Here is a 22,754-nt window from a genome sequence, read left to right as displayed (position 1 = left end):
AACCAAGATTTAGTGCGCATCTCTCACCTCGTTATTGAAGCATTAGAAATAATGGACATTCTAAAAAAATTACACATCTTCCCAACAACTAACTTGCACTTTTTCTAATAAATCGGCTATAAATCTAAACAGATTTTAAATCTATGTTATCATTCACATCAGAAACTCCCTGAGGTCCTTCAGTTGACACGCTATATTAAGAATGGACTTCTAAATCTACAAAACTAGCATGTGTATAAAAAGTTGTTGGGTAACATTTTGTGGAGTCCAACTGGTGTGGTACTTTACAAGACTTATCTGCTTGGTAGTAGTGGTCCAACTTTTAACATAGGTCTGTACTACACAAGTCGGTAGCGTGGCCGAGCAGCCAGGTTTACCTTAGAAGGGGTACTGTGAGATGTAAAGCAGTAAAATGAAATCACTAGAGACAAGTAAACCATCATACACTTTAAAAGTTATATTAACATTATTTATATACACAAAGCAAATGAATCACACTATGTTATACAGCAACTAATGGTAACATCAAGTAGTATTTCAGAATCAAATTATTCAAGTAGCACTAATTCAGGTAAATACATTTTTGTACTAAAACATTTCCAGCACACGGAGTGACATCAGTTAAGGTCAGTAGTAGCAGTTGTGGTTTACCATACAATATTGAGTTTGGAGGGGAAAAGTGTTAGAGTAGAATAGAACACTGAAGCACTAACAATAGTCTTTCCTCCCAGAGGTATGTAGGCAATATTATCCCAGCAATAGCGTAAAACAATTAAAACCTGTAAGGGAACACACACACTGCCAAAGCCAGTAGGATTCAGAAGTGATGCCTTTAGGGAGCCAGGCCAACCAGAGTCAATAGGACAGTTCTCGTTTTGATGCAATCTTCTTAGAAAAAGTTAGTTGAACAGTCAGTTTGTTGAAGAAAAAACCTAGAGCTCAAGCGAGCATACCTGAGGTGCACAAGTGGCTAGGCCTGCACAAGTGAATTGCAGTAATTCAAAAAGAAAGTAACACTCGCCAAGCTAGGAAACACTAGATGTGGCTAAAGGTGGTTAAACCCAAAGCCCCAAATTAGCTTAGAATTGAGGCAGATGTTCCAGCTCGCTTCCTTCTTGATGCAGCGATGCAGAGCCTTGTTCCTGGTGACGAAAGGAAAGACGTCTGGCGGGCTTCTGCAGCAGCACTCTCGAGAGGGAGTCTGCAGCAATGGATTCCACTCGTTTCAGCAGCTCTGGTTTTGGTGCCACCAACGACGACGGGAAGACGTCGCACTCGTTGGTGGTCCAGATACCCTGGGTATTGGGAAATTGCAGCCCAGGAAAGTCACAGCGACTCAGGGGTTGGCCTAGAACAAGGCAGGTCTTGAGGCAGACCAACTGGTCCAACTAGCCTAAGGGAGGAAGTCATCCTTGGCGGAGCTTACCTGTCGATGGGAAAACGGGGTCAGCACAGCTGCAAGGCTTCAACAGTGCTTTGCGGTCCTGGAAGATGCTGCTGGCTTTCCTCTGCGTCGTCTTAGGATTTGATGTTCCAGTGGTTGACTCTGCCTGTAGTCCCAAAAGCCTCACCTTATGTGAGAAATCCCATTCATTCACAGCACTAAGCTGTCAATCACACAGGTGCAGAGCGATCGTTCTCTAGGACAGCCACCCACCCAGTTGAAACTAGTTTTGGCAAGGCATGCTTACAAAAAAGGCCAGTGAGTTTCAGGCTCCTCCCTCACTCCCTGCCTTCCCAGACATACTGGAGACTGGCAGGCTTCAGGGCTGAAGCCCACCAAAGGCAAAACACATAATGGACTCAAACCTGATCTAAACAGGGTAAAATCCCAGAAGGAACTAAAACGTGAAAAAAGATAAGGCCATTTTGGTAAAATGGTCACCCATGGATGCTGTACTGCAGCTGAGAAATCAGCCTTCAGATAAATGGTACAAAAGGTAGTAAAAAAGTTTAAAAAACACTGCCACCAGCCAGTAAAGTTAGTTTGTGGAACAAAACGTTACATGAGAAGTGGAATAAGGAGTTACTAGGAAACCCCACGAGCACTCCACATAAGGTGGTGTGTGCTGGGCCCACAAAGGAAAATGGTAAGACAGACATAGGTTGTCCTACTATTCTCCGGAACTGTAGTTCACAAATGTATTTGAAACATTTAGAGGAGTCAAAAGGACTCCTCAGTGGCACTGACCAAGGGGAGATGTGTGTCACTAACTAAAAAGCAGATGCCTAAGGAGTTTACTAGACTCCATTAAAACATAAGGACCACACAATCTTAGAGGGAAAAGATATGAGTAAGTGGCAAAAAGGTCCACCCACTCAGGAGGTTAAAATCAAAAAGGTCCCAGATTCCAGCAAAGGGATGGGGGTCTCTACGGTTAAAGGGAATTAGCACATAAATTGAAAATGCTCCCTCACAAAGGTTGTCTGAGCAGCTCACATATACCATCCAAACACATTATGTGCCTTTTACTCCAGTCTATTAAATAATTAATAACTTAAATGCAAAGAGGGCATAATGTTTAGCTTTTGGGCAAGATTGGCTGGAGCAGAAAGTAGAGCAGCCTGTATTGGAAACGTTTTTGGTGCAAATAGCTACGGTCCCATCCCCAGGCAGGGACGAACATACAGTATGGATGAAAAGGGACAGGATGAAGAATACATCCACGGCTTTAAGGCAACAATGTTACAGAGGTATGCTCACCAGCACCCATCAGAAAAATCTATAGAAGGTATTGGCTGTATTGGTCATTTGTATGTTTCAATGATTGGAACATTTGGAGGTTCTTAAGGGAAGAGGGTTGCAGAAAATCTGCAGAGGAACAGAAGGAACCATTTAAAAAAAGCATACTTGTGTAACTTTTTTTGCTCATGAATACGTTTCCCTCTGCAAACCTGAAGCAGTTCCTATAGATTTGTAAGGTGGAGCCACAACTATCTTGAAAAATAAAAAGGTCTTACTCATAATTCTACATGAATCGCAGGCAAAAACGGGTGTACTCCAAGCACCCAAATCCAAGGAGGCTCATGATGCTGTGCACGCTAATGACAACCGAAATAGCCACACAGCCTGCCAGAATAATAAGCAAGATCCCCAGGCAGCAAAGGCTTCTTAGCCACCTCTCAGCACATGATTAAAGGTGAAGTTAGATTATCTTGCGAATGTTGTCTTGTAGAGTTCTTGCCTTATTTTATTTCACTTTGTCGAATGCATGTTCAAAAACTACCTGCAATGAGCCAACTGCCATTTTCTGCTAAAGAGACCAGCAAATCTTTTTGAAGTCTCAGAAGGATCGTCATTCAGGGTGCCAAATGTTGCACAGCAGTTGAGCAACCCAGGCAATGCCGCCCCTCCTGGTCCACATGGGTTTAAGTTTCTGTGCTGTTACAAGTTCTAGGGTGGTGGGCTAAAAAAAGAAATCAAAAAAGTCTAGAGCGTCAAAAAGTGGCCCTACAATCTTCAGGACGGATGATGCTTTTATTGAGTTCGATTGTTATGATATTTAAAGGCTGATGTGAGATCTCTCGCCATCCTCAAAAGAAGCTAGGTTTCTTGATCACCCTTCCATATGCAAACTTATTGTACGTCACGGATGGGTTGGTCTCCAGGAGAAGCTGGATTTAACAGGTTACCTCATTTTAGAGACCGTCTCAAACATTATGTTGGATTTTAGACCAAGTCTTTGTATTTACATTTCTTTGGTGAAGCAGATTAAACAAATGGTTGAAGGAAATGGACATCACCAGTCCGCAAGAAATTGATTGTTAATTTGTGCAAGGACCACAGAAGATTGTGGCAGGAGAAGATTATGAGCAGATTCCGAGGTCTGTTTATTAGACCAGTTTGACTATTGCTTTCTGTTACAATGGATTTTCTTAGAGGCCACTGTGGCAAGTAAGACATTACTATCAGAGAAGGCAGCAGGAACACCCTTTGTGCCCCCAGCACCACCACTACTACCACCTATGTGCTGTTTGAGGTGGTGGAGCAGCGCTGATGCCGTTTTCTACACCAAGGTATGCCCTGTTGGGTTTATCACTGCCTGGAGAGGGCGAAAATCATGAATTGCAAAACTTCAACATCGGGCATGGAACAGGCTTTTAATTACCTCTGAAGTGCATTTCATTTAAAAACCAAAGCGCACTTTTCGGAGTCTGTGTAAAGGGCTGCATCCCTCTTTTTTAATGTGTCTAGTCCACCGACCAGTATCCCTCACTGGTATTGCAACATGTTAAGATGGCTGCCTTTGCCTAGTGTCCAAGAGCCTTTGTTTGCTTGCATGCTGCCTCCTACGTGATTGGCTGACTCCTACACCTTAAGCCAACCAGATGTGCAGGAGGCGGAAGCCGGCCCCATCCACCAAAGGCCCTCATCGAAGGCCCTGTCCGTCCCAGTCAGTGCCTGCCCGTGCTCTTGGCCCAACTTCCTGGCATCATCATTCAAAATGCTTTTAAAAAAGCATATCCACACACAACGCTCCTCCGGACTGTTCCTTCCCGACCCGCGCCATCAAGTTAGCTCAAAGGCGTCATCACCATAGGATCTCTTTTTCTCTGCCCCTTGCTCTACTGTGACTGTTTCTGCCTTCACCCTGTGGCTCACGCCACCGTTTACTGATTACCGTGCTCCCTTCCTGTGTCCTTCAAAGTCTTTTTGCCTGAAAATCCTTTTTAGCTGTGCCCCCTTGCTGCTTAGAAAGAGCCGTTTCCCTGAAAATCGTTTTTAGCTGTGCCTGTTTGCTATAGAGCATGTGCTTATTCATCTGAAACCCCCCTCAGCACCCTCTGTCCCCTACAGTCCATTTTCCCCTGCACCCCCCCTCAACTCACTCCCCTTCTTGTGCCTCAGTTCATCAGCCTGGTAAGCGTCTTCCTCACCATTGCAGCTAGCTAGGTCACTATCTCTCCTATCTTCTTCAACTGCTTCTCTATTTCCTATCCCTCTCCCATCACTAAATCTGTCCGGAAGAAATTTAAGGACATACTGGGCTCCAACCGAGGCCTTCCTATTGCAGACACCCATGTCACAGCTTCCGCCAGAGAGACTCTCACAGACATCTTTGTTGTTCCCTCACCCAACCTATGGACCCGGTACATGGTCGCCTTTCTCTCTCCTATTGCCTCTTCCCCCATTAATGGTGGCACCCGCTGGGAGGTCCTCCTCGACCTCTTCACCATTTCCAGGGTCATCATTACTGTATCTGTATGGAACAGTCATGGTTCAGGGTCCTCAACCCAACCTTCTCTTCGACAGGATCATACCTCGCATCTCAAACCTTATCTCTCCCCCAGCAGAACAGGCTCCCTTGCCTGCTGTGCCTTTCTCCTCCTCTGCACAAGCATCCTGGCCCTGCCTTACTGTCCCGGCTCCTCTGCCATCCTCCACTATTCCTCTGGCTCACTTGCCCCCCTGGAAGGGGGAGATGCAGGGGGTGAGGGGAGCACCACAGTCCCCTGCCCTGCCCTGCCCCCCGTCAAAGACCTTCAAAGATGGCAAGCTGCTCCATATTGACACGCTAAACTGTCGCTCTGCTGTCAAACACTTGTCCAACATCTGCAACCTCCTTGAACGCATGGATCTTGATGTGTTCGCCATCACGGAAACATGGTTCAAGGACAGCTCTGTCACGAGCTTTGACACTCCTCCCTGAAGGAAACAAGATCCTCTCTGTACGCAGTCCCAAGGGATCAGGAGGGGTAGTAGCATTGATCTTCCCAGAATGGATAGCTGTGTCCATCATCCACACTCAGGACTACTCTTTCAAATGCCTAGTCTGCAGGCTCTCACTCTCCTAAATCTTCACTCCTTATGGCCACCTTCTATCGGCCACCAGGACAATCCACTCTTCCTTTCAGAATGGGCTGACCTCGCCTATCTACTATCCTCCTCCTCTCAACTCCTGCTGTTGGGCGACCTCAACATCCATCTGGACCGACGCCTCAGGACCTTTCCGCAACCTATGTGATTCCCTCTCTATCTTATCTTCTGGCTCCAGGCACACAGTGGGCCACACTTTGGATGCTCTCATCTCTACCGACATCCCTCTCTCTAGCCCTCACACTACCTTTCTCTCTTGGACGGACCACTCTTCTCTTGCATCGGTACACCCGGCGCAGCCACTCAGATTCGAAGACTCCAGACCCATGAAAAGAGTGACAGCGGCTGCCTTTGCCTCCACCTACTCTCCGCCTCCTACTCCTGCGGCTGACTCACCCCGACAAACCCCTTGCTAACTTCAATCTTTCTATCTCCAACACACTCTTGCCAGAGTCATGAGGGTCGGACTGAAGCCTCCCAAAAAGTGCAACTCGTGGCATAACTCTGACCTGGCTGCCCTTAAACGCAAGTGCAGGGCAGCTGAACGCAAATGGAATAAGTGTTAAGGATTTCAATCAGGCGACACACACCTTAGTCTCGGCCTAGTATGCAGCGCACAACTGAAATACTTTTCTTTTGATATTGATTCAATATTGAGATGGTACAGCGCTCATATCACACCCCCTTTTCAAATACCTAGGGTCACAATGGACCATGAACCAGGCTGGTTGGTAAAATACTATTTATTTTAAAATTCAAAAGAAATCATACCATTTTTAATATGGGGCAGCAATGACCAATCGGGTGATAATTACAATGAAATTGTGAGCAATGCACTGGGTTTACTTTCTAGTGGAACATATACACAGCACAGCAGAATAGGAGCACTTTTGGTTTAGGCAAGATAGCACTTTAGTTAAAATCTTCCCCTGCAATGTTCCCTCAACCCACAAATAATCAATTCTGAGTGGATAAGCAGAAGCAGTAGGTAATCAGGAACGACAAATAGGAAACAGAATTCAAATCTGACCTTCCCTCCCCAAATAAGAGAAAAACGGATTGTAAACCCCTTGCAATGTTATAAAATGACGCTCAGAAATGGACAATTTAATGTGTGTGAAAAACCTTGAAGCAAATATAATTCCTTACTAAAGCCACAATGCAAATACACTAAATCACAAAGAATGGATTATCAAAAAGCATACAGTTCGAAAATGAGTGGCAGGATTAACACAGATTGAAGCAAAATGACACGTTGGAAACTTTGCAAACTTTGCAATTCCCGCCTGAAATTACCCAAACGATTTTTAATCAAAAAGGGTGAAATACACCGATTTGCAGTGCGGTTTTAAATTGAGTGATTTATGCAATATAGAGTGAGGTTCGCTTTTAGGAAAATAGAAATAGAGCAGTGAAAAGAGGAATCGGCTTTAAAATTGAAAGGCAAATCTCACTTAAAATAGATTTAATGGCTAAGAAAAAAGGACCGCCACCCGTGAAACTCAAAAGTTACGCTGCAGTTGTAACCCTTCACGCAGTGTACCCGTGTTCTTAAGGGAAAATTAATTTATTTAGACACAATATCGCTAACGACTTAGGATCTATGCAAGACAGAAATGAAGAGAAACGTGGCGCTAACACTAGAAATCAAGGGCAGGGTTGCAAGAATAATTGTGACAGTTTCAACAAGGTATCAGGCTAAGGATAGGATGACAGAGTGAGATGAGGACAAAGACAAAATAGGCTATGGGTTTAGATGGGGTGGCAATTAACACTCACAGTCCACCTTTTTGTTTTTGGAATTTGGACAGTCAACGGTTCTGGTCACTACACGGCAGGGTGCCCGGCAAACAGCTGGGCAGTTCTGGTCACCGGGTAGCACTTCTGGACTGACAATTCTGGTCACTGGATACTACAGAGCAACTGGATGGCACAGGTACATCGGGATGCAGTTAGTGGGATCAGGATGCTTCCCAAAAACACCACAGCTTTCCCCTTTTTAATGGGAGATAAGTGGGTTTTCAGAATTGAGGCCTTGCTGGAGCAGGATCAGCAATGCTTGGGTTTTGCAGTGGGACCTGGAGTAGGGCAATGTTTTGGCCTTGTAGTTGGGATCAGGAATCTGGAAGGATGGAACAGGACGCTGGCGCAGGAAAATCCAGAAGAGTGTGTGGGTGTGTCCAGAGTCTGGTCAGGGACTCTATAATGCCTAATGACATCACAGTATATGACTGGGGCAGGCTTAACTAAACCCGCCGCTAACAACAAGATTGGACAGGGGTGATAGTCTCCACCTCGCTCTCAGTTGGTTGGATTTCAAGAAAATTATGTCAGATTTATGGTGTGAGTTTTGCAATGTCCAAAAACCTCCCATAGTTATTTTAACTAAAATCCGATTTTGCCACAAACATACATTTATACAATTGCAATCTCTTAGCAAATTATATACACAGGTTACATATTTTGTGCAGCAGATTGCAGTCCAAACCTTCAGTCCGTGAGAACTTGTTTCGTCCTTCTACCAGTTTTTAGCGCTTTTCAATGATATTTATATTACTCAAAATTCTAGAATTTTATACATGGGTGTGGATTATCATAAGGGATGTATGTACAAAAATTTGCCTTGGCAACAAATGCTTTTCTCGTAATCTGCCATATTCTCCCATCTCGGTTCCCAAGTTGTCAATTAATTCTACCAAGTCTTAAAAGAAAGCCCATAAAATGATATTTAATATTGCAAACTTTAAATTTTTACTCATTCTTGCTGCAGAGATAAATGTCTTTAAAGTTTATTTATAAAATAGTCTTTGGAACCAAAAGGCAGTCCATTGTCACTATATACATTTGTTTTCCTTCCTCCAACTGCAACTGTCATTTCCTTCAAGGCAAGGTGGGGGTTTCTCATCTTGATTGGAGGTTCTATTGCCCCTTCACACTTCCAACTTCCTTGCCCTGGGAGTCCCATTGTCAGTGGGTTTCTGTAGACTAGACTAGATTCTTTCCCAACCTGTAATTGTCAGTGGGTTGTTAGTCTCTGCTGAACGTTTATGGTGTGGCTACCTTCCTCAGGGGGAAGTTTCATGGCTGTCAACTGGAATAACTTTTTTTGAGAGCTTGCAAATTCAGCCCATGTGTTTTAAACTCGCTTTTCTTATTTTGGGTTTAAAACAAACCTGTGAAAGAAAATAACCCATGCCTGTATTTTCCCCAGCAACAAAGCCCCTTTACATCGCTAAGTAAGCAGGCTTTAATTCAACAATTTATTTTTAAACAGGTCATTTTTTTTTCTTCAGTCAGCAAAGCCCATTTTTACACGTGTTGAAAACTGCCAGCATTTCTTTCTTAAAATTGGGTTTGGCAGCTCCCTCAGATGCCCACACTGTCTTTGCAGCTATAATCATGTCCTTGAATGCAGCAGTTTTATTTGAAGCATAGATACATTGACACTGACCTGGCTCAGAGAGTTAAAGTCTCTTTGAATTGCTGAGCCTGAATACTTTTGGAAAGAAATGAACGTGTGTTCCTGTGCGAGTGAAAGTGAAGTTGCTTATTGATTTCTCTCAGAGTTGGTTCAACTGGGCCTGTCACTGTCACTCAGGAATCATGCCTGGTTTTGGTGGCGCACAGTGAAATATCGTGGGCATGACATAGCCTTCTTAATCACAGTGGTTTCAGAAAGAACAGATGGAATTAGTATCAAAGTAGCATTTTTAAAGGGTGAAAATGTCATTCTGAAGCAAAATTTGGGGTTTTCCGCAAAGCAGTGCTGCCTTTTCACTTGATTCCATTTAAATGTTTCAGAACACACTGGCATACTCCTTCAGTGTGTCCCATTGTTCCATCCTGCCTGACTTGTGCTTAGCAGGACGGTGCAGCCGTCTTTTTGTTGTTGCCAAAACGCAGTTTTGAGGTCCTGGTGTGCACAGGAGCCAGTTTGCTGTTTCTTGCACAAATGCAGCTCGGTGATGTGGTGAAATACTGTTGAGTGGGTCAGCATATCCCACATGAGTCAGGCGGACCCACTGACAAACTGGCCTGCCGCCTCCTTCAAAGGGCAATATCGACTCTGCATCCACGCGAGAAAGACTTTATTCAAGCCTGCATCGCCGCGGCATCAAACAACATGGCCAAACCTTTCAAAGTCTGTAAGGAACTGGCCAATCCTGCAGCAGCCTCCTCTTACATCACACCCACCCAGGACCTTTGCTCGGCCCAGGTTTCTCACTTCACCGCAAAAATGCATGACATCCTTTCCTCTCATTTCCACACCACATCATACACCAACAGCCCTGGAGCCTCCTCTGGCCCCTCAACCATTTCTCTCTTCTCTCACTCCCATCACACCTGACGAGGTTGCCAGACAAGTCCGGTCTATGAAGGCCTCATCCAAACGGGTGGACCTCTGCCCCTCCAAAACCATTAAGGACAACATTGACTCTAAAGCTCCAGCCTTGGCGGATCCCTGCAAACTCTCTTGCCACTGCAGTTTCCCCAACTTCCCTTGAGCACTCCCTTGTGCACCCTCTTCTTAAGAAACCCTCTGCAGACTCCTCCATTCCGGCAAACTACCGCCCCATCTCTATCACCTCTTTCCTGGGCAAACTCTTGAAGAAGCTGGCTATCTCTCAGCTCACCCTCCACACTGAATCTGCTGGTTACCTTCACAACCATCAGTCTGGCTTTAGAGCATCCAGAGGCACGGAAACTGCTCTTCTGAACACCTGTGAAGACCTGCACTCAAATCTTCTGTCCTCATTCTTCTTGTCCTCCCCTCTGCCTTTGACACAGTAAGCTACAACATCCTGATTGCACGTCTGTGACACCCTAGGAATCAGAGGTCAGGCTCTGTCATGGTCAACCTCCTTCTATTCCGACTGCCCATCCCAGGTGGAACTTGGGTCCTTTCTCTCTACTATCACTGTCTCAACCTGCGGCATCCCCCATAGTTCTAACCTATCCCCCCTGGTGTTTCAAGGTCTACATGGCTGCCCTGGCACTTGTGATTCCCCTCTAACTTCCAGTGTTATGCGGATGACATGCAACTCTCCTTCAGGCTACCCTCAGCCACCCCCTCTACCTCGCTCATATCTGACAGACTGTCCGCAATTCAGTCATGGTGTGCTGCAAACGACCTGTGCCTCTATGCCAGTAAGACTGAGATTGTTTGCATTGGGACTCCTCCTCCAGCTTTCCCACTCTCACTCTGGCCGGACTCCCTTGGCCCTGCGCCCACACCAACATGCAAGGCAAAAAACCTTGGTGTCATCTTCGACTCCACTCTCTCCTTCACACACATTTTGGACATCTCAAAAAAGTCCAACTACCAGCTGTACCTCCTCAGAGGTACTCTTCCTTTAATCACCTTTCCCCAGTGGCTCACTGTCTCCAGCACCCTGGTTCTCTTAAGACTGGACTACTGCAAGAGCCTCTTTCTCAACCTCCCTGCCTCTGCTGTGCGCCCTCTGCAGCTCATCCAGGATAGAACCGCAAGACTTATCCTTGGCCTCAAGCCCAGAGACTGCATCTCAGGCGCTGAAATCCCTCCACTGGCTCCCCGTGGCTGCAAGGATCAAGTTCAATACCCTCTGCACCTCTGCATTGTTCAGAAGGCTTTCTGGGGCCTGGGACCCACCTATCTGCACCAATGCCTTCCTCAATACTGTCCCTCCCGAGCCCTCCACTCATATACCTTCAACCTTCTGCGAGTGAGCCGGTGCTCTAAGCAGATTTGAGTGGAGATCTTTAGCCTCAGCAGGGGCCTCCCTCTGGAATAGCTGCCCTCCGTCTTCAGTCTGATCTCCTTAAGTTCCGGGAACTCCCTAAGCCATACCTCTTCTCTTCCTTCTCTCTCACTCTACCCTGCTAACCTCTTTCCGCTCTATCCCTCTCTCTCCCTCCTTTCTCACACAGCTTGCTGACTGACCGTCGGGTGTACCTCAGAGTCTCGCAGGTCCCCAACACCCTCGTCAGTCCTCCAGCTTTTGCCTCAGGGCCTACACTTGCCTATTGCTACTGTACTTGGTCAATGACCCATTGAGAATGGCATCTCTTAGCACTTAACCAGTTGCCGACTAACTGGGCCCATCTGCATTCCCCCCTGCACTTGTCCTCCCCTCTCCAGTATCGTCTGTGCACTTGCACAATCTGAACGTACCCCGCCTTCAAGATGGTCTCTTTTCCTCCTCGTCTCCCCTCCTGCATGTTGACGCCTTTATGCTCTTGGAAAAACTGCAGTATCGTTGTCAGAACCATTTGCTTACCCCGAAACCTTTTGCTTTTGTACATGTCCCGACTTTTTTTTTAGAGTGAAGTGAAGCATTTAGCTTCACGCCCCTGGCGTTTTTCTCATTTGTTAATGGGAAACTAATCTGTTGTTCAGACTATCATTACTGGGAAACGGTTTGCCTTTTGAAACTTAACATTGCACACAGCATCTTACAAATGTAACCCCATTGTATCACCAAGTGTTTTTGGGCTGTGAAGTTGATAAACAGCAAATGGGAATGTAATCTTGGCGTTTCAAGTTCGATGCTCTGGCAGACACTGTTCAGTCAAGAAATTAATGACGAAATTGTGGCATTTTTCAATTATAATGTTGGTTTAGTCGCCTCACTGAGTGCCCTGGAACTGTTTTACATGTTACATTTGGGGTATCTGCATAGCCAAGGAAAACAGGATACTCCTTTTGATTAGGAAAGAACTAGCAGCCAATGGAGAGAAACTGAAGCAGATGGAGGTGGAATACGCAACAGCGGACCACAAGGTCCTAGCAGCAATGTGGCTGGAGCTAGACAGCTTCCAGGAAAACGCAAGTTGGGGGGGGGGGGTCAAATTCCTTAGCCGGAGCCTCTCGGTACAACAGTATGGAGAAGGGAAAAAACCTGGGGCCTTGCTGGAAGAAGATCTTTGCATATTGAGGTGATTAGGAATACCCCCGAGGATGACCCTCTACGCTGAAAATATATTGCTGCAACATTCTGGGAATTTTACGGATGCCTTTATGCTTCTAGATCTAGACAGTATGTGGCTAGTACCCAGCAATAGCTAGATAACAGAATTGGATTGTTTGGATTCGCCACTTAGGGAGGTTCTCAATCAAGAGGCAAGACTGGAAGAGATTTTGGCAGTCATCAAGGAGCTTCAAGGGTCTAAGACTCCTGGTCCTGTCGGCCATTCCAGGGAGTTTTATAAAGCTTATGCTCTCTCCTTGCTCCCATACTGCTGCAGCTATACACCAAATCCCTTGAGCAGGCGTCCATGCCCCCTTTTGCTGCACAAAGCCAATATTTGATTGCATTTGAAGGGGTAGCCGCCTGAGGATTGTGCCTCCCATCGGCCAATATCTTTAATCAACGTCGATAGGATCTTTGCTAAGGTTCTGGAAAATCGGCTCTTCCCTATGAGGCCTGGGATGGTATTGGCAGATCAGTCAGCTTTTATACCAGGCAGGAATGCAACATATGATTTGGGACACTTTTCGGGATCCTTTCAGCATTTCTGCCTGAGACACAGCCGATTCTATGACAAGACCGGAGGCGAGCATTATGCTTTATCTTCTTTAATTACTGCTAACCACAGCTTTTTAAATCTTTCTTTGTTTTCATATATAACACTTTTTTTTTTTTTTTTTTATAACTCGTATAAACAGAGAAAAGAAAAAATGAAAACATCGTCTTAACATGACAAAACTACATTTCCCATGAGGCTTCTCTGCCTGGCAGTCCCACAGCCTCTCTTTCACTGTCCAATCCGGCAATCCTTCCTGCTATAAATCCCCGTTTCCCTGGGTCCCTTACTCTTCTTTTTTGCTGCAGCCACAGATAAGTGACGTTTATTATGGATAGTGCTTGATTATACTATCTTTGTCTTTTGAAACGTTTCAAGAATGGACTTTACTTATTCTTAATTGTGCGCGCGTGTAACTAACAAGCGGCAAAGCATTCGCGCGAAGCTTTATATGCGCTGACCTCGCGAGTAGCATAGCGTATTTCAGAGCGGCCGCCTGCCGAGCCCGCGAGTGATCTGACACTCGCTTTAGGGCTCAGGCAGCCGGCCGCACGACAATGCATCTAACGTTGATGGAGCTTGCATAATACGCGGAGTAAGCCCAACCGACCTTAGAAACAGGGTGAAGCGCGCGCATGCGCATCGACTTACAATCTCCTCAGTGGAACGTTTTCTTGCTCGGAGAAAACGTACGGCCAGTCCTCCGCCCTTATTTCGTTCCTAGGAGCGCGAATTTCGCTATTTTCTTAGCGGTTCGCCCTAGCACAGCAGAGGTATCCCAGAGTTAAAAAAAAAAAAAAAAAAAAAAAAAAGATAATAAATAATTTCAGTGACCATTGTAGAGGAGCTATGTCTTTAACCCACTAGTTTCCTCTGTACGGCACATACAATTACCATGGCATACAGCATGGGAAATGAGGCTTGCAGTGAAGGGAGCGAAGGAGGACTGGACCAGGAAGCAGAATGCATGGAGGAAGATATAGACCTCTCCCAAAGCTTCAAGAGAGTGCTAGGCGACTCATTAATTCAAGCCGTAGCACTAGGAGTTAAGCCTCTACAAGACAGGCTATTAGTCCTGGAAGAGATGTTGGGCAGAAAAGCTGGCACGCTTGATGATCCCGGAGAAGGAACCTCCACACAAAATCCTCTGCAAAAAGGTGAGAAGGGGAAGAAAGTGGCCCGGAAGAGGAAACACTCTTCTACTCCCCCGGGCGAAAGTACAGGGAAGGATAAATCCCTAGAGGTGGCTGATGCATTCAACAGGCTTAAAAGTGCCTTCCTGACGAAGACAGCCCTGCCCAACCTCGTACCCCCTACCCCAGGGGCGAAAAATATAGGGGATGCCTATTCATCATCCTCTGAGCACTCAGATCAAGAACAGCCAGAGGAAGATGTTCAAAGCATATGCAAAGTAAGCGTGGTCGCGCAAAAGAGTGCAGGCAAGCCTAAAGCCAGCAGTGTGGAGGCCCTTCTGGATGAAGAGGACATATCAGACATGTTCGACCCGGACACCATAAGGCACCCCAGATCGACAGACTGGACGCCTTCTCCAAGAGTAGCCCTTTACATGGCCCAAAAAATGAGGAAGCCTATGGAAAAAGACATTAGATTCAGACTCAAAGCTGAGTGTCCGAGGCCAGAGCTGACTGGGAAAGTTGCAGATACACCCGAACTCGACGCAAAGATGCTAACCTTCATTACGAAGGCAGGGAAAGACACCAGGAAAGGTATGGATAGGGCATGGAAAACATGCCAAGACAAGCTGCTAGACATAGCCGGCCCTATAGCAAAGATAATGGACCTGGCCGAAAGGGCGAGAGATACAGGGGAGCCAGTCGACCCATCCATCCTAGCAAGCTGGGCGCAGAGGGCAGTCTGCATGCTAGGCAATGCAAACTGCGCCATGTCTTCGGAACGACGCAGATCAGCCCTATTGAAAATTGATAACAAACTTGGGGACTTAGCGTCCTATGAAGCCGGGGAAAGCGCCAAAGGTCTCCTGTTCGGTGATACATTCGTTAAGGAGATGAACAGGTTCATCTCGGCGCTGGAGAAGGCGCAGGCCTCCATCAGGAAGGTGTTTCCGGGAAGAGTTTTTTCAGGGGCCGGTCGATATAGAGGCCGCTCGACCGGCCGTTTCAATAACAGAAGAGCGCAAGGCCCTAGAGCACAATATTGGGAGACCCGAAAACAAGACGCCTTCTTCCCGAACAGAGGACGAGGCTCGCGGGGACGTGGATATTACCGACACCAGAACAACAATACAGGTGAGAGAACGCGCAGCGACCTATCCTCCTGTGGGGGGCAGGACAACGCTCTATTTGCACAACTGGCGCGAGTTATCGTCAGATGTGTGGGTCCTTCAGACCGTACAAGGCTTTATGCTAGAGTTCATAGATCATCCAGTGCAGAATCGGCCTCCTCACAGAATTCAAATGACGCAAACAGAAGCAGCGCTATTAGGAGCAGAGATCCAAGCTTTAGCGCAGAAAACGCGATAGAGAGGGCGACCGAGAGCGCCCATTCCTTCCTGAGCAATATTTTCATAGTACATCGCAAGGACAAAGTTCGTCCAGTGATCAATCTGAAGGAGCTCAACAGCTGGTTAGTGTACAAACACTTCAAGATGGAAGGGATCCATCTACTAGGAGATTTGCTCAGGAAGGGAGATTGGCTAGCGCGCCTGGACCTGAAAGATGCATATCTCACCGTGCCCATAGCAGCGCCTTTCCGACACTTCCTAAGATTCAGATGGGGAAGCGAGCTCTGGCAATTCAAATGCCTGCCATTCGGTCTAACATCCGCACCATGGGCGTTCACCAAGCTCATGAGGCCCGTTGCGACAGCACTTCGAGAACAAGGATGTCGGATGATCGTCTACTTAGACGACATCCTTTTCATGGCCGAAGACGAAGACCGCTTACAAAAACAGGTCCACTGGGCGATAGAGCTGATCTCCAATCTGGGATTCCTGGTGAACAGAGACAAATCAGAGCTAGCGCCAACCAGGTGACTAGAATTCTTAGGCTTCACCATAGATACAAAGAAAGCTACATTGGAGTTGCCAACTCAGAAAATGAAGGCTATCAAGAAAGATCTGAGGACAGCGCTCAAGAAGCCGCTGATCTCTCTTCGTTATCTAGCCAGGATAGTAGGGCTTTTGGCAGCATCCATACAAGCAGTATTTCCCGGGCCGCTACATTATCGAGCTCTTCAGAGGCTAAAGATCAAATACCTAAGGAAAGGCTAGAGATACCATCGACTAGTGCCCTTAGACGAAGAAAGCAAGTCCGAGCTCATCTGGTGGCTCCACAATATGGAAGCCTGGAACGGCCGCGCCATTTTCGGCGACATACCAGAGTTGGTTATAGTCAGATGCCAGCAGGTCCGGCTGGGGGGCGCGATGTGGCGAGATAGAGACAGGAGGAAGATGGTCAAAAGAAGAATTAGAACTTCATATCAATTGTCTAGAGTTACTAGCGGGATCTTTCGCAGTGAAAGCATTTACCAGGGACAAAGCACACTGCAGCATACTTCTCAGGATGGACAATATATCTGCAATAAGATATATCAACAAACTGGGAGGTACCAGGTCCAAGATGTTAGCGGAATTAGCGAAGGATTTCTGGCACGACTGCCTACAGAGACAGATCACAGTGAAGGCAGAGTATCTCCCAGGGGCCCTGAATTCAGTGGCGGACTGGAACTCCCGACACCTAGTGGATTACAGCGACTGGAAACTACACAGGGACATATTCGAGAGACTGGAAGCGAAATGGGGTCCCCTGCACACAGACCTGTTCGCCTCGAGACTGAACACTCATCGGGCGAACTACTTCAGCTGGAGGCTAGACCCGGAAGCCCAAGGCACTGACGCGTTCATGCATCATTGCGGGTCGCAGAAGCACTACGCTTTTCCCCCCTTCGCGATACTGGCGAGGGTACTAGCAAAAGTGCGCAGAGACGAGGCGCAAATAGTGATAGTGACGCCAGAGTGGAAGTCGCAAGCTTGGTTTCCAGTTCTGATGGAACTTTCTACGGATTTTCCACAGAAGATTGCATACAGACCAGACTTGCTGGTCGATCCAGCAGGAGTTCCTCATCCTCTGATAGAGAATCAATCCTTGTCACTGATAGCGTGCAGAATTTCAGGCATAGATAGCGATTGCAAGGCCTTTCAGAAGACGCTACAAGACTTATCAATCTATCATGGGCCCCATCTACGATCAGGAGCTATAATTCCGCATGGCAAGCCTGGGACCTATGGTGCAGGAGGAGGAGAATATCTCCCATTTCAGCACCTGTAGTGCAAGTAGTGAATTTCCTAGCCAGCCTCCCTTCAGCAGGTAGAGCTTTCAGGACCATAGGGGTATACAGGTCCGCAATCTCCACGGGGCACGAGTTAGTGGACGGGGCACCAATAGGGGAACACCCGGCGGTGTCCCGATTGCTGAAAGGTGTGAAGATGAGCAAACCTCCCGGACCTAAGTACTCATTACTGTGGGATGTCCAAATAATTATACATCTTTTCGAGCAATGGCCTAGTAACAACTCTCTATCAGGAACGGAACTTTCAGGCAAATTAGCTACACTCCTTTGCCTAGTGTCTTGTAGAAGAGTTTCAGACGTTAAAGCACTTGAAATAGACAGAAAGATGTATTAACCAGAAGGGATAGCCTTTACCATAGCACAGCGTACAAAGACCAATTCTAAAGTGATCTCATACCCATATTGCCCGAATAATAAGAAATTGTGTGTGGCAAATTACATAAAGTGTTATGAAGCAGCGACAGCAGCGGTTAGGCCACAAGGAGTGAAACAATTGCTTATAGCGCGTATAAAACCATACAAAGCAGCCACATCAGCTACTATAGCTAGATGGGTGAAGGAAATAATGGAATTTGCAGGTATAGACCCGTCTAAATTTGGGGCTCATTCTACCAGGGGAGCAATGGCTTCACGGGCTTTTGCAGTAGGAGTTCCGCTGCAAGAGATCATGAAAGCAGCAGACTGGTCGAGCGACTCAGTCTTTAAGACTTTTTATTTCAAACCAGTATCCAATATAGCAACTGCTGTGGTAGAAAGCTTTGAACAAGCATAATGCTCGCCTCCGGTCTTGTCATAGAATAAAGATTGCCCATGCGACTAGCGCAGGAAGTCTTGATTCTATTAAAGACACGGAGGCGAGCATTATCCCACCCTATGGAATACAGCGATGGGTGTTATGTTATGATCTGTAACAGTTTCAAAGTTGTGTACGTAAAGACTTGATTATGATATGTGACGAACTGTATTCCCCTTCCCTAACATGCGCATTTCTCTTTTTGCGTAGGAGAGGATCAAAAGAGTAACAGATTAGTATATGGAAGGCAGCAGTCCTGCGAATTTAGAGCACGGCAAAGCTATCGAGGATAGAAAAGACAATTTCTGTTTGGAGTTACGATAATTCAGTTGGATTTTAGACTTTGTTCAGTTAATCGGTGTGCTGCAAAAGAAGAGGAAGGGACCCAGGGAAACGGGGACTTATAGCAGGAAGGATTGCCGGATTGGACAGCGAAAGAGAGGCCGTGGGACTACCAGGCAGAGAAGCCTCATGGGAAATGTAGTTTTGTCATGTTAAGATGATGTTTTTCTTTTCTCTGTCTATAAGAGTTATAAAAAAAAAATAAAAAAAAATGTTATATTTGAAAACAAAGATTTAAAAAGCTGTGGTTAGCAGTAATTAAAGAAGATAAAGCATAATGCTCGCCTCCATGTCTTTAATAGAATCAAGACTTCCTACGCTAGTCGCATGGGCAATCTTTATTACTGTTGGATGCCAAAAAGGCATTTGGCTCTGTCGAATGGCCTTATCTATTTTCAGTCCTCCAGAAGCTCAGTCTGCGTGAACGCTTCATCTCATTGGTATCACTTCTTTATACAGCCCCAAAGGCGAGGATTGTAGTGGGACGTCATCGGTTTGAGGCCATAGAGATGGGATGAAGGACTAGAGAGATGTCCATGGTCCCCGCTCCTTTTTGCTCTTGCAATGGAGCCCCTGGCAGCTATCCTGCAGAAACAGCATATACAGTGTGGCCTACTGCTTGGTTCAACCCCATCCATAACTTGCCACTGGTAATGTGTCAAGTGTTGAAGTTTGGGGAGTTATCTGGGCTGAGTAACCAAGGTAAATCTTGTTTTCCCCACTCACTGACGGGACTGTGACGTTTGACGACGACTTTGGGTTCGCTTGGGAGTCTGCTAGTGTTCGGTACCTGTGACTGGAGATCCTACGGGACCCGTTCCCTCAGTTTTGAAAGAAGTATATGAAAGCCATTGGCTCCCTTCAGGACCTATTGAGAGGTGGAGTACTCTTCCTCTTATGGGCTGCATCTCGTAGTGAAAATGATAAATTTGGCCTAAATTTGTATAGGTTTCTTAGCATTCCTTTGTTCCTTTCTGCTGGCTTCTTTGTCCGCTTGCGAGGGATTATTTTAGATCTAATTTGGGCTGGGAAACAAGCCAGGGTAGCCTATGCCATGTTGACACAGCCTTATGAAAAGGGGGGCTTAGCCTTGCCAGACTTGGAACGGTATTACTGGGTGGTGCAGGCACATTATCTGGCGTTCTGGTATACCACGCACTTCATTCATCCACATGTCCAGGTGGAAAGAGCACTAACTGCCCCCAATTTCCTAGTTTCCTAGTCTGTGATCCTGGGTGCGTCGAGGGCAGTGACCGGATCCATAAACATAGTAAAGGTTATCTGCGCTGTCTGGTGTAAAGTGGCTCACAAGATGGGCATTAATACTCCATACTCACCACTGCTTCGAGTCATACATGTGGGGAGAATGCCTATCTAAGGTGGGTGGAAAAAACACTTGGCAACTATTTTATGGATGATTCCTTCATATAGTTGACACAAGCGAAGGACAAGGGTGGGACCACTTCACTAGCCCTGCTCATGTACTTAGAGTGCAACATTTTTAAAAAGGCGCATTTCCCTAGTTTTCAAAATAGCCCATCACGTGGATTTTACTGCACGATTGATCATCGCAGGGGGAGGGCTGTTTGATCTCCTGGTTGTATCACAGTTTTATGTCTGAAATCCATTGGGAGGGAGATGCGTCCAGGCGGCGCTAGGTGAAGGATTTAGGTAAGGAAATCGTAAGCGATGACTGGCAATACGTGATGTCAAATCCAGAAGTTCTCCCTGAATGCTAAGTTTAAGTTGATTCATTTAAATTTTGTGCATCAGGTTTATCACACCCCGGAAGACTCCATAAACTTTTCATGTGCACCCCAGACAAGTGCGCCAGATGTGGTTTCAGTCCAGCCGACTTTTTGCACCTGGCCTTGGACTGTCTGTATATATCCCGATAGGGGGGGGGGGGAGTGATGTCAAATGTTTCACTTATTGTCTGAATAGCTCGATAAGGATCCTATGGTGTCATTATTGGGATGTATGCGGCACCTACCTCGGGCGGTCTGAAGACTGGCCTTCTCTTGGTGATGGCTCGTAGAAGAGTTGCTATGTCAAGGTGGAAGGACCCCCTCCCAGCATGTAAACTGGGTTGAAAGTGGCATTTTGTCAATATATGTAGACAGCATTCATCTTTACTACGCCCATCCATCAGAGGTGTGGGGGCCATATGTAAAATATTTGCTTAATGCTGAGGAATAATTTTGAGTTGTACTTAATGTACTTAATGTCTACTGCCTCTTTTGGTTTGCACAATACCTCCAAGTCATGCCTCAGGATTATTGTGGGTCGCTGTTTGTTCCGACCCCTGTTAGGAAGTTTGTATTGTAAAATCATAATTACATTTTCTTTTTTTTTTTAGAATTGGTAGTTGACTACCCAAGGAACAGGTGTGACTAGTTAACTTGCAACAAAAACCCCCATGATTCAAAAACGACTAAACTCTTTAGTTTTTACTTTTAGGCCAACTATGTTGGCCGAAATGAAAGCGCATTGGGCGAAATCCATCCCACCTCCTGTTTTGGAGATGTTATTCCCTCCAAAATAGTCTTTGAAAACAAGAAAATCTTTTCACCTTTCCCTGTGAGGTTTGCAAACGCATCCTTCAATCCGAACTCCATTGGTCCAGTTACTGTCACCCCTCTAGTAAAGAAAGCCAGACTCAATCCCAAAGAAGCAACTAATCTTAGGCCTATTACCAACACCTATTTTCTACTGAAAATACTTCACTAAATAGCAACAGGTCTATTTCAAGAATATTTAGACTACTCTTCCAAATTGCATACAAGACAATCACAGGTTTCCGCTCAGGTCACAGTACGGCGAGTGCTGTCAGACCTACATGTTGAATATTCTGGAAAAGGGCAAAACCAGGCCGCTGGTATTGTTGGATCAATCGGCAGCCTTTGATCTGTTAGACCTCAAATGCCTTTTCAATACACTTCCTACTGCAGCCAATTGTTCACAGAGTGCTGTGCGCTGAATCTGATCTTTAAATAATCAGAGGGCCACAGTTTGCTGGGGTGAAGCTATTTCAGACTCTGCCCCTTATGTGGAGTACCCCAAGGTGCATGCATGTCGTTGCCACTTTTTAACATCTATATAAAATCACAATAGGTGTTTATTTCACCAACTGTGCTGACGACAAGCAGCTGCTACTTGAACTCAGTGGAGTCTATGTAACCATTGCCACTCATCTTACCCATATTTACAAGACCATGAAAAACTGGATCTCTACACACTGGATGTGCTTGAACAACTAAGACTGAACTTTATTACTTCATGTATTGTTTTATTTAACCTCTTAAGTGCCAAGAATGAGGTATCTCGTCCTTGGCATTCCCTCCAGGTTGCCAAGGACAGGATAGAGCGTCCTTTTAGGCACTTCTTTTGTGCGATACAAAACTGTAATCCAACCCCCGGGCTACGTGAGGGGGAGGTCCCTCACTGCCCGGGAGCTTATTACCCTCAGTTTAACGTCAGTGTGCGTAATGCACGCCAACATGAAAGTGAAAGTAATGTCACTGCGGCAGCCATTTTTTCGGCTGCCGCGATGAAGAGAAGGTGAGTGCCCTTCTCCCTCTCCCTCGATCTCCGGCTGTATTTCAAGCCGGAGACCGAGGGAGGTGTTGTTGGAAAGGGGAGAATCTCCCCTTTCCAACTACACCTTTTGTGAAAGCATTGCTGGTCACGGATCAGGCGCAGAGCACTCAATTGGGGCCAGCAATGCCACTAGACAACCAGGATCTGTTACAGATGCGGGGGGCTGCTTAGAAGATAAGCGGCACCCTCCACTCCCCCCCCCTCTCCAAAACCCCAAAGCAAGGGGCCACAGGTATGGAGACCCCTGCGGGAAGATGGGTGATCTGCTCCCAGGGGAGGGGATATTTGGGAAAGAAAATATATGACAATGCATTACTTACCTTAAAAGCATTTCTGATGGTTGTATCTGCTTAGATTCACCTGCTG

General features: G+C 46.3%; 1 protein-coding gene across 1 annotated transcript in view; it reads right to left on the bottom strand.

Moving 5' to 3' along the window:
• SEC63 (SEC63 homolog, protein translocation regulator) overlaps positions 1-22,754 on the bottom strand; it is a 1,285,673-nt gene that overhangs the window by 607,980 nt on the left and 654,939 nt on the right. The window lies entirely within an intron of this gene.

This window comes from Ambystoma mexicanum, chromosome 4p (genome assembly GCF_040938575.1).
Source record: "Ambystoma mexicanum isolate Mex_15411 chromosome 4p, UKY_AmexF1_1, whole genome shotgun sequence".
In the NCBI taxonomy this organism is placed as follows: Eukaryota; Metazoa; Chordata; class Amphibia; order Caudata; family Ambystomatidae; genus Ambystoma; species Ambystoma mexicanum.
Note: the sequence above shows the minus strand (reverse complement) of the source record. Positions and strands in the feature narration are given on the sequence as shown.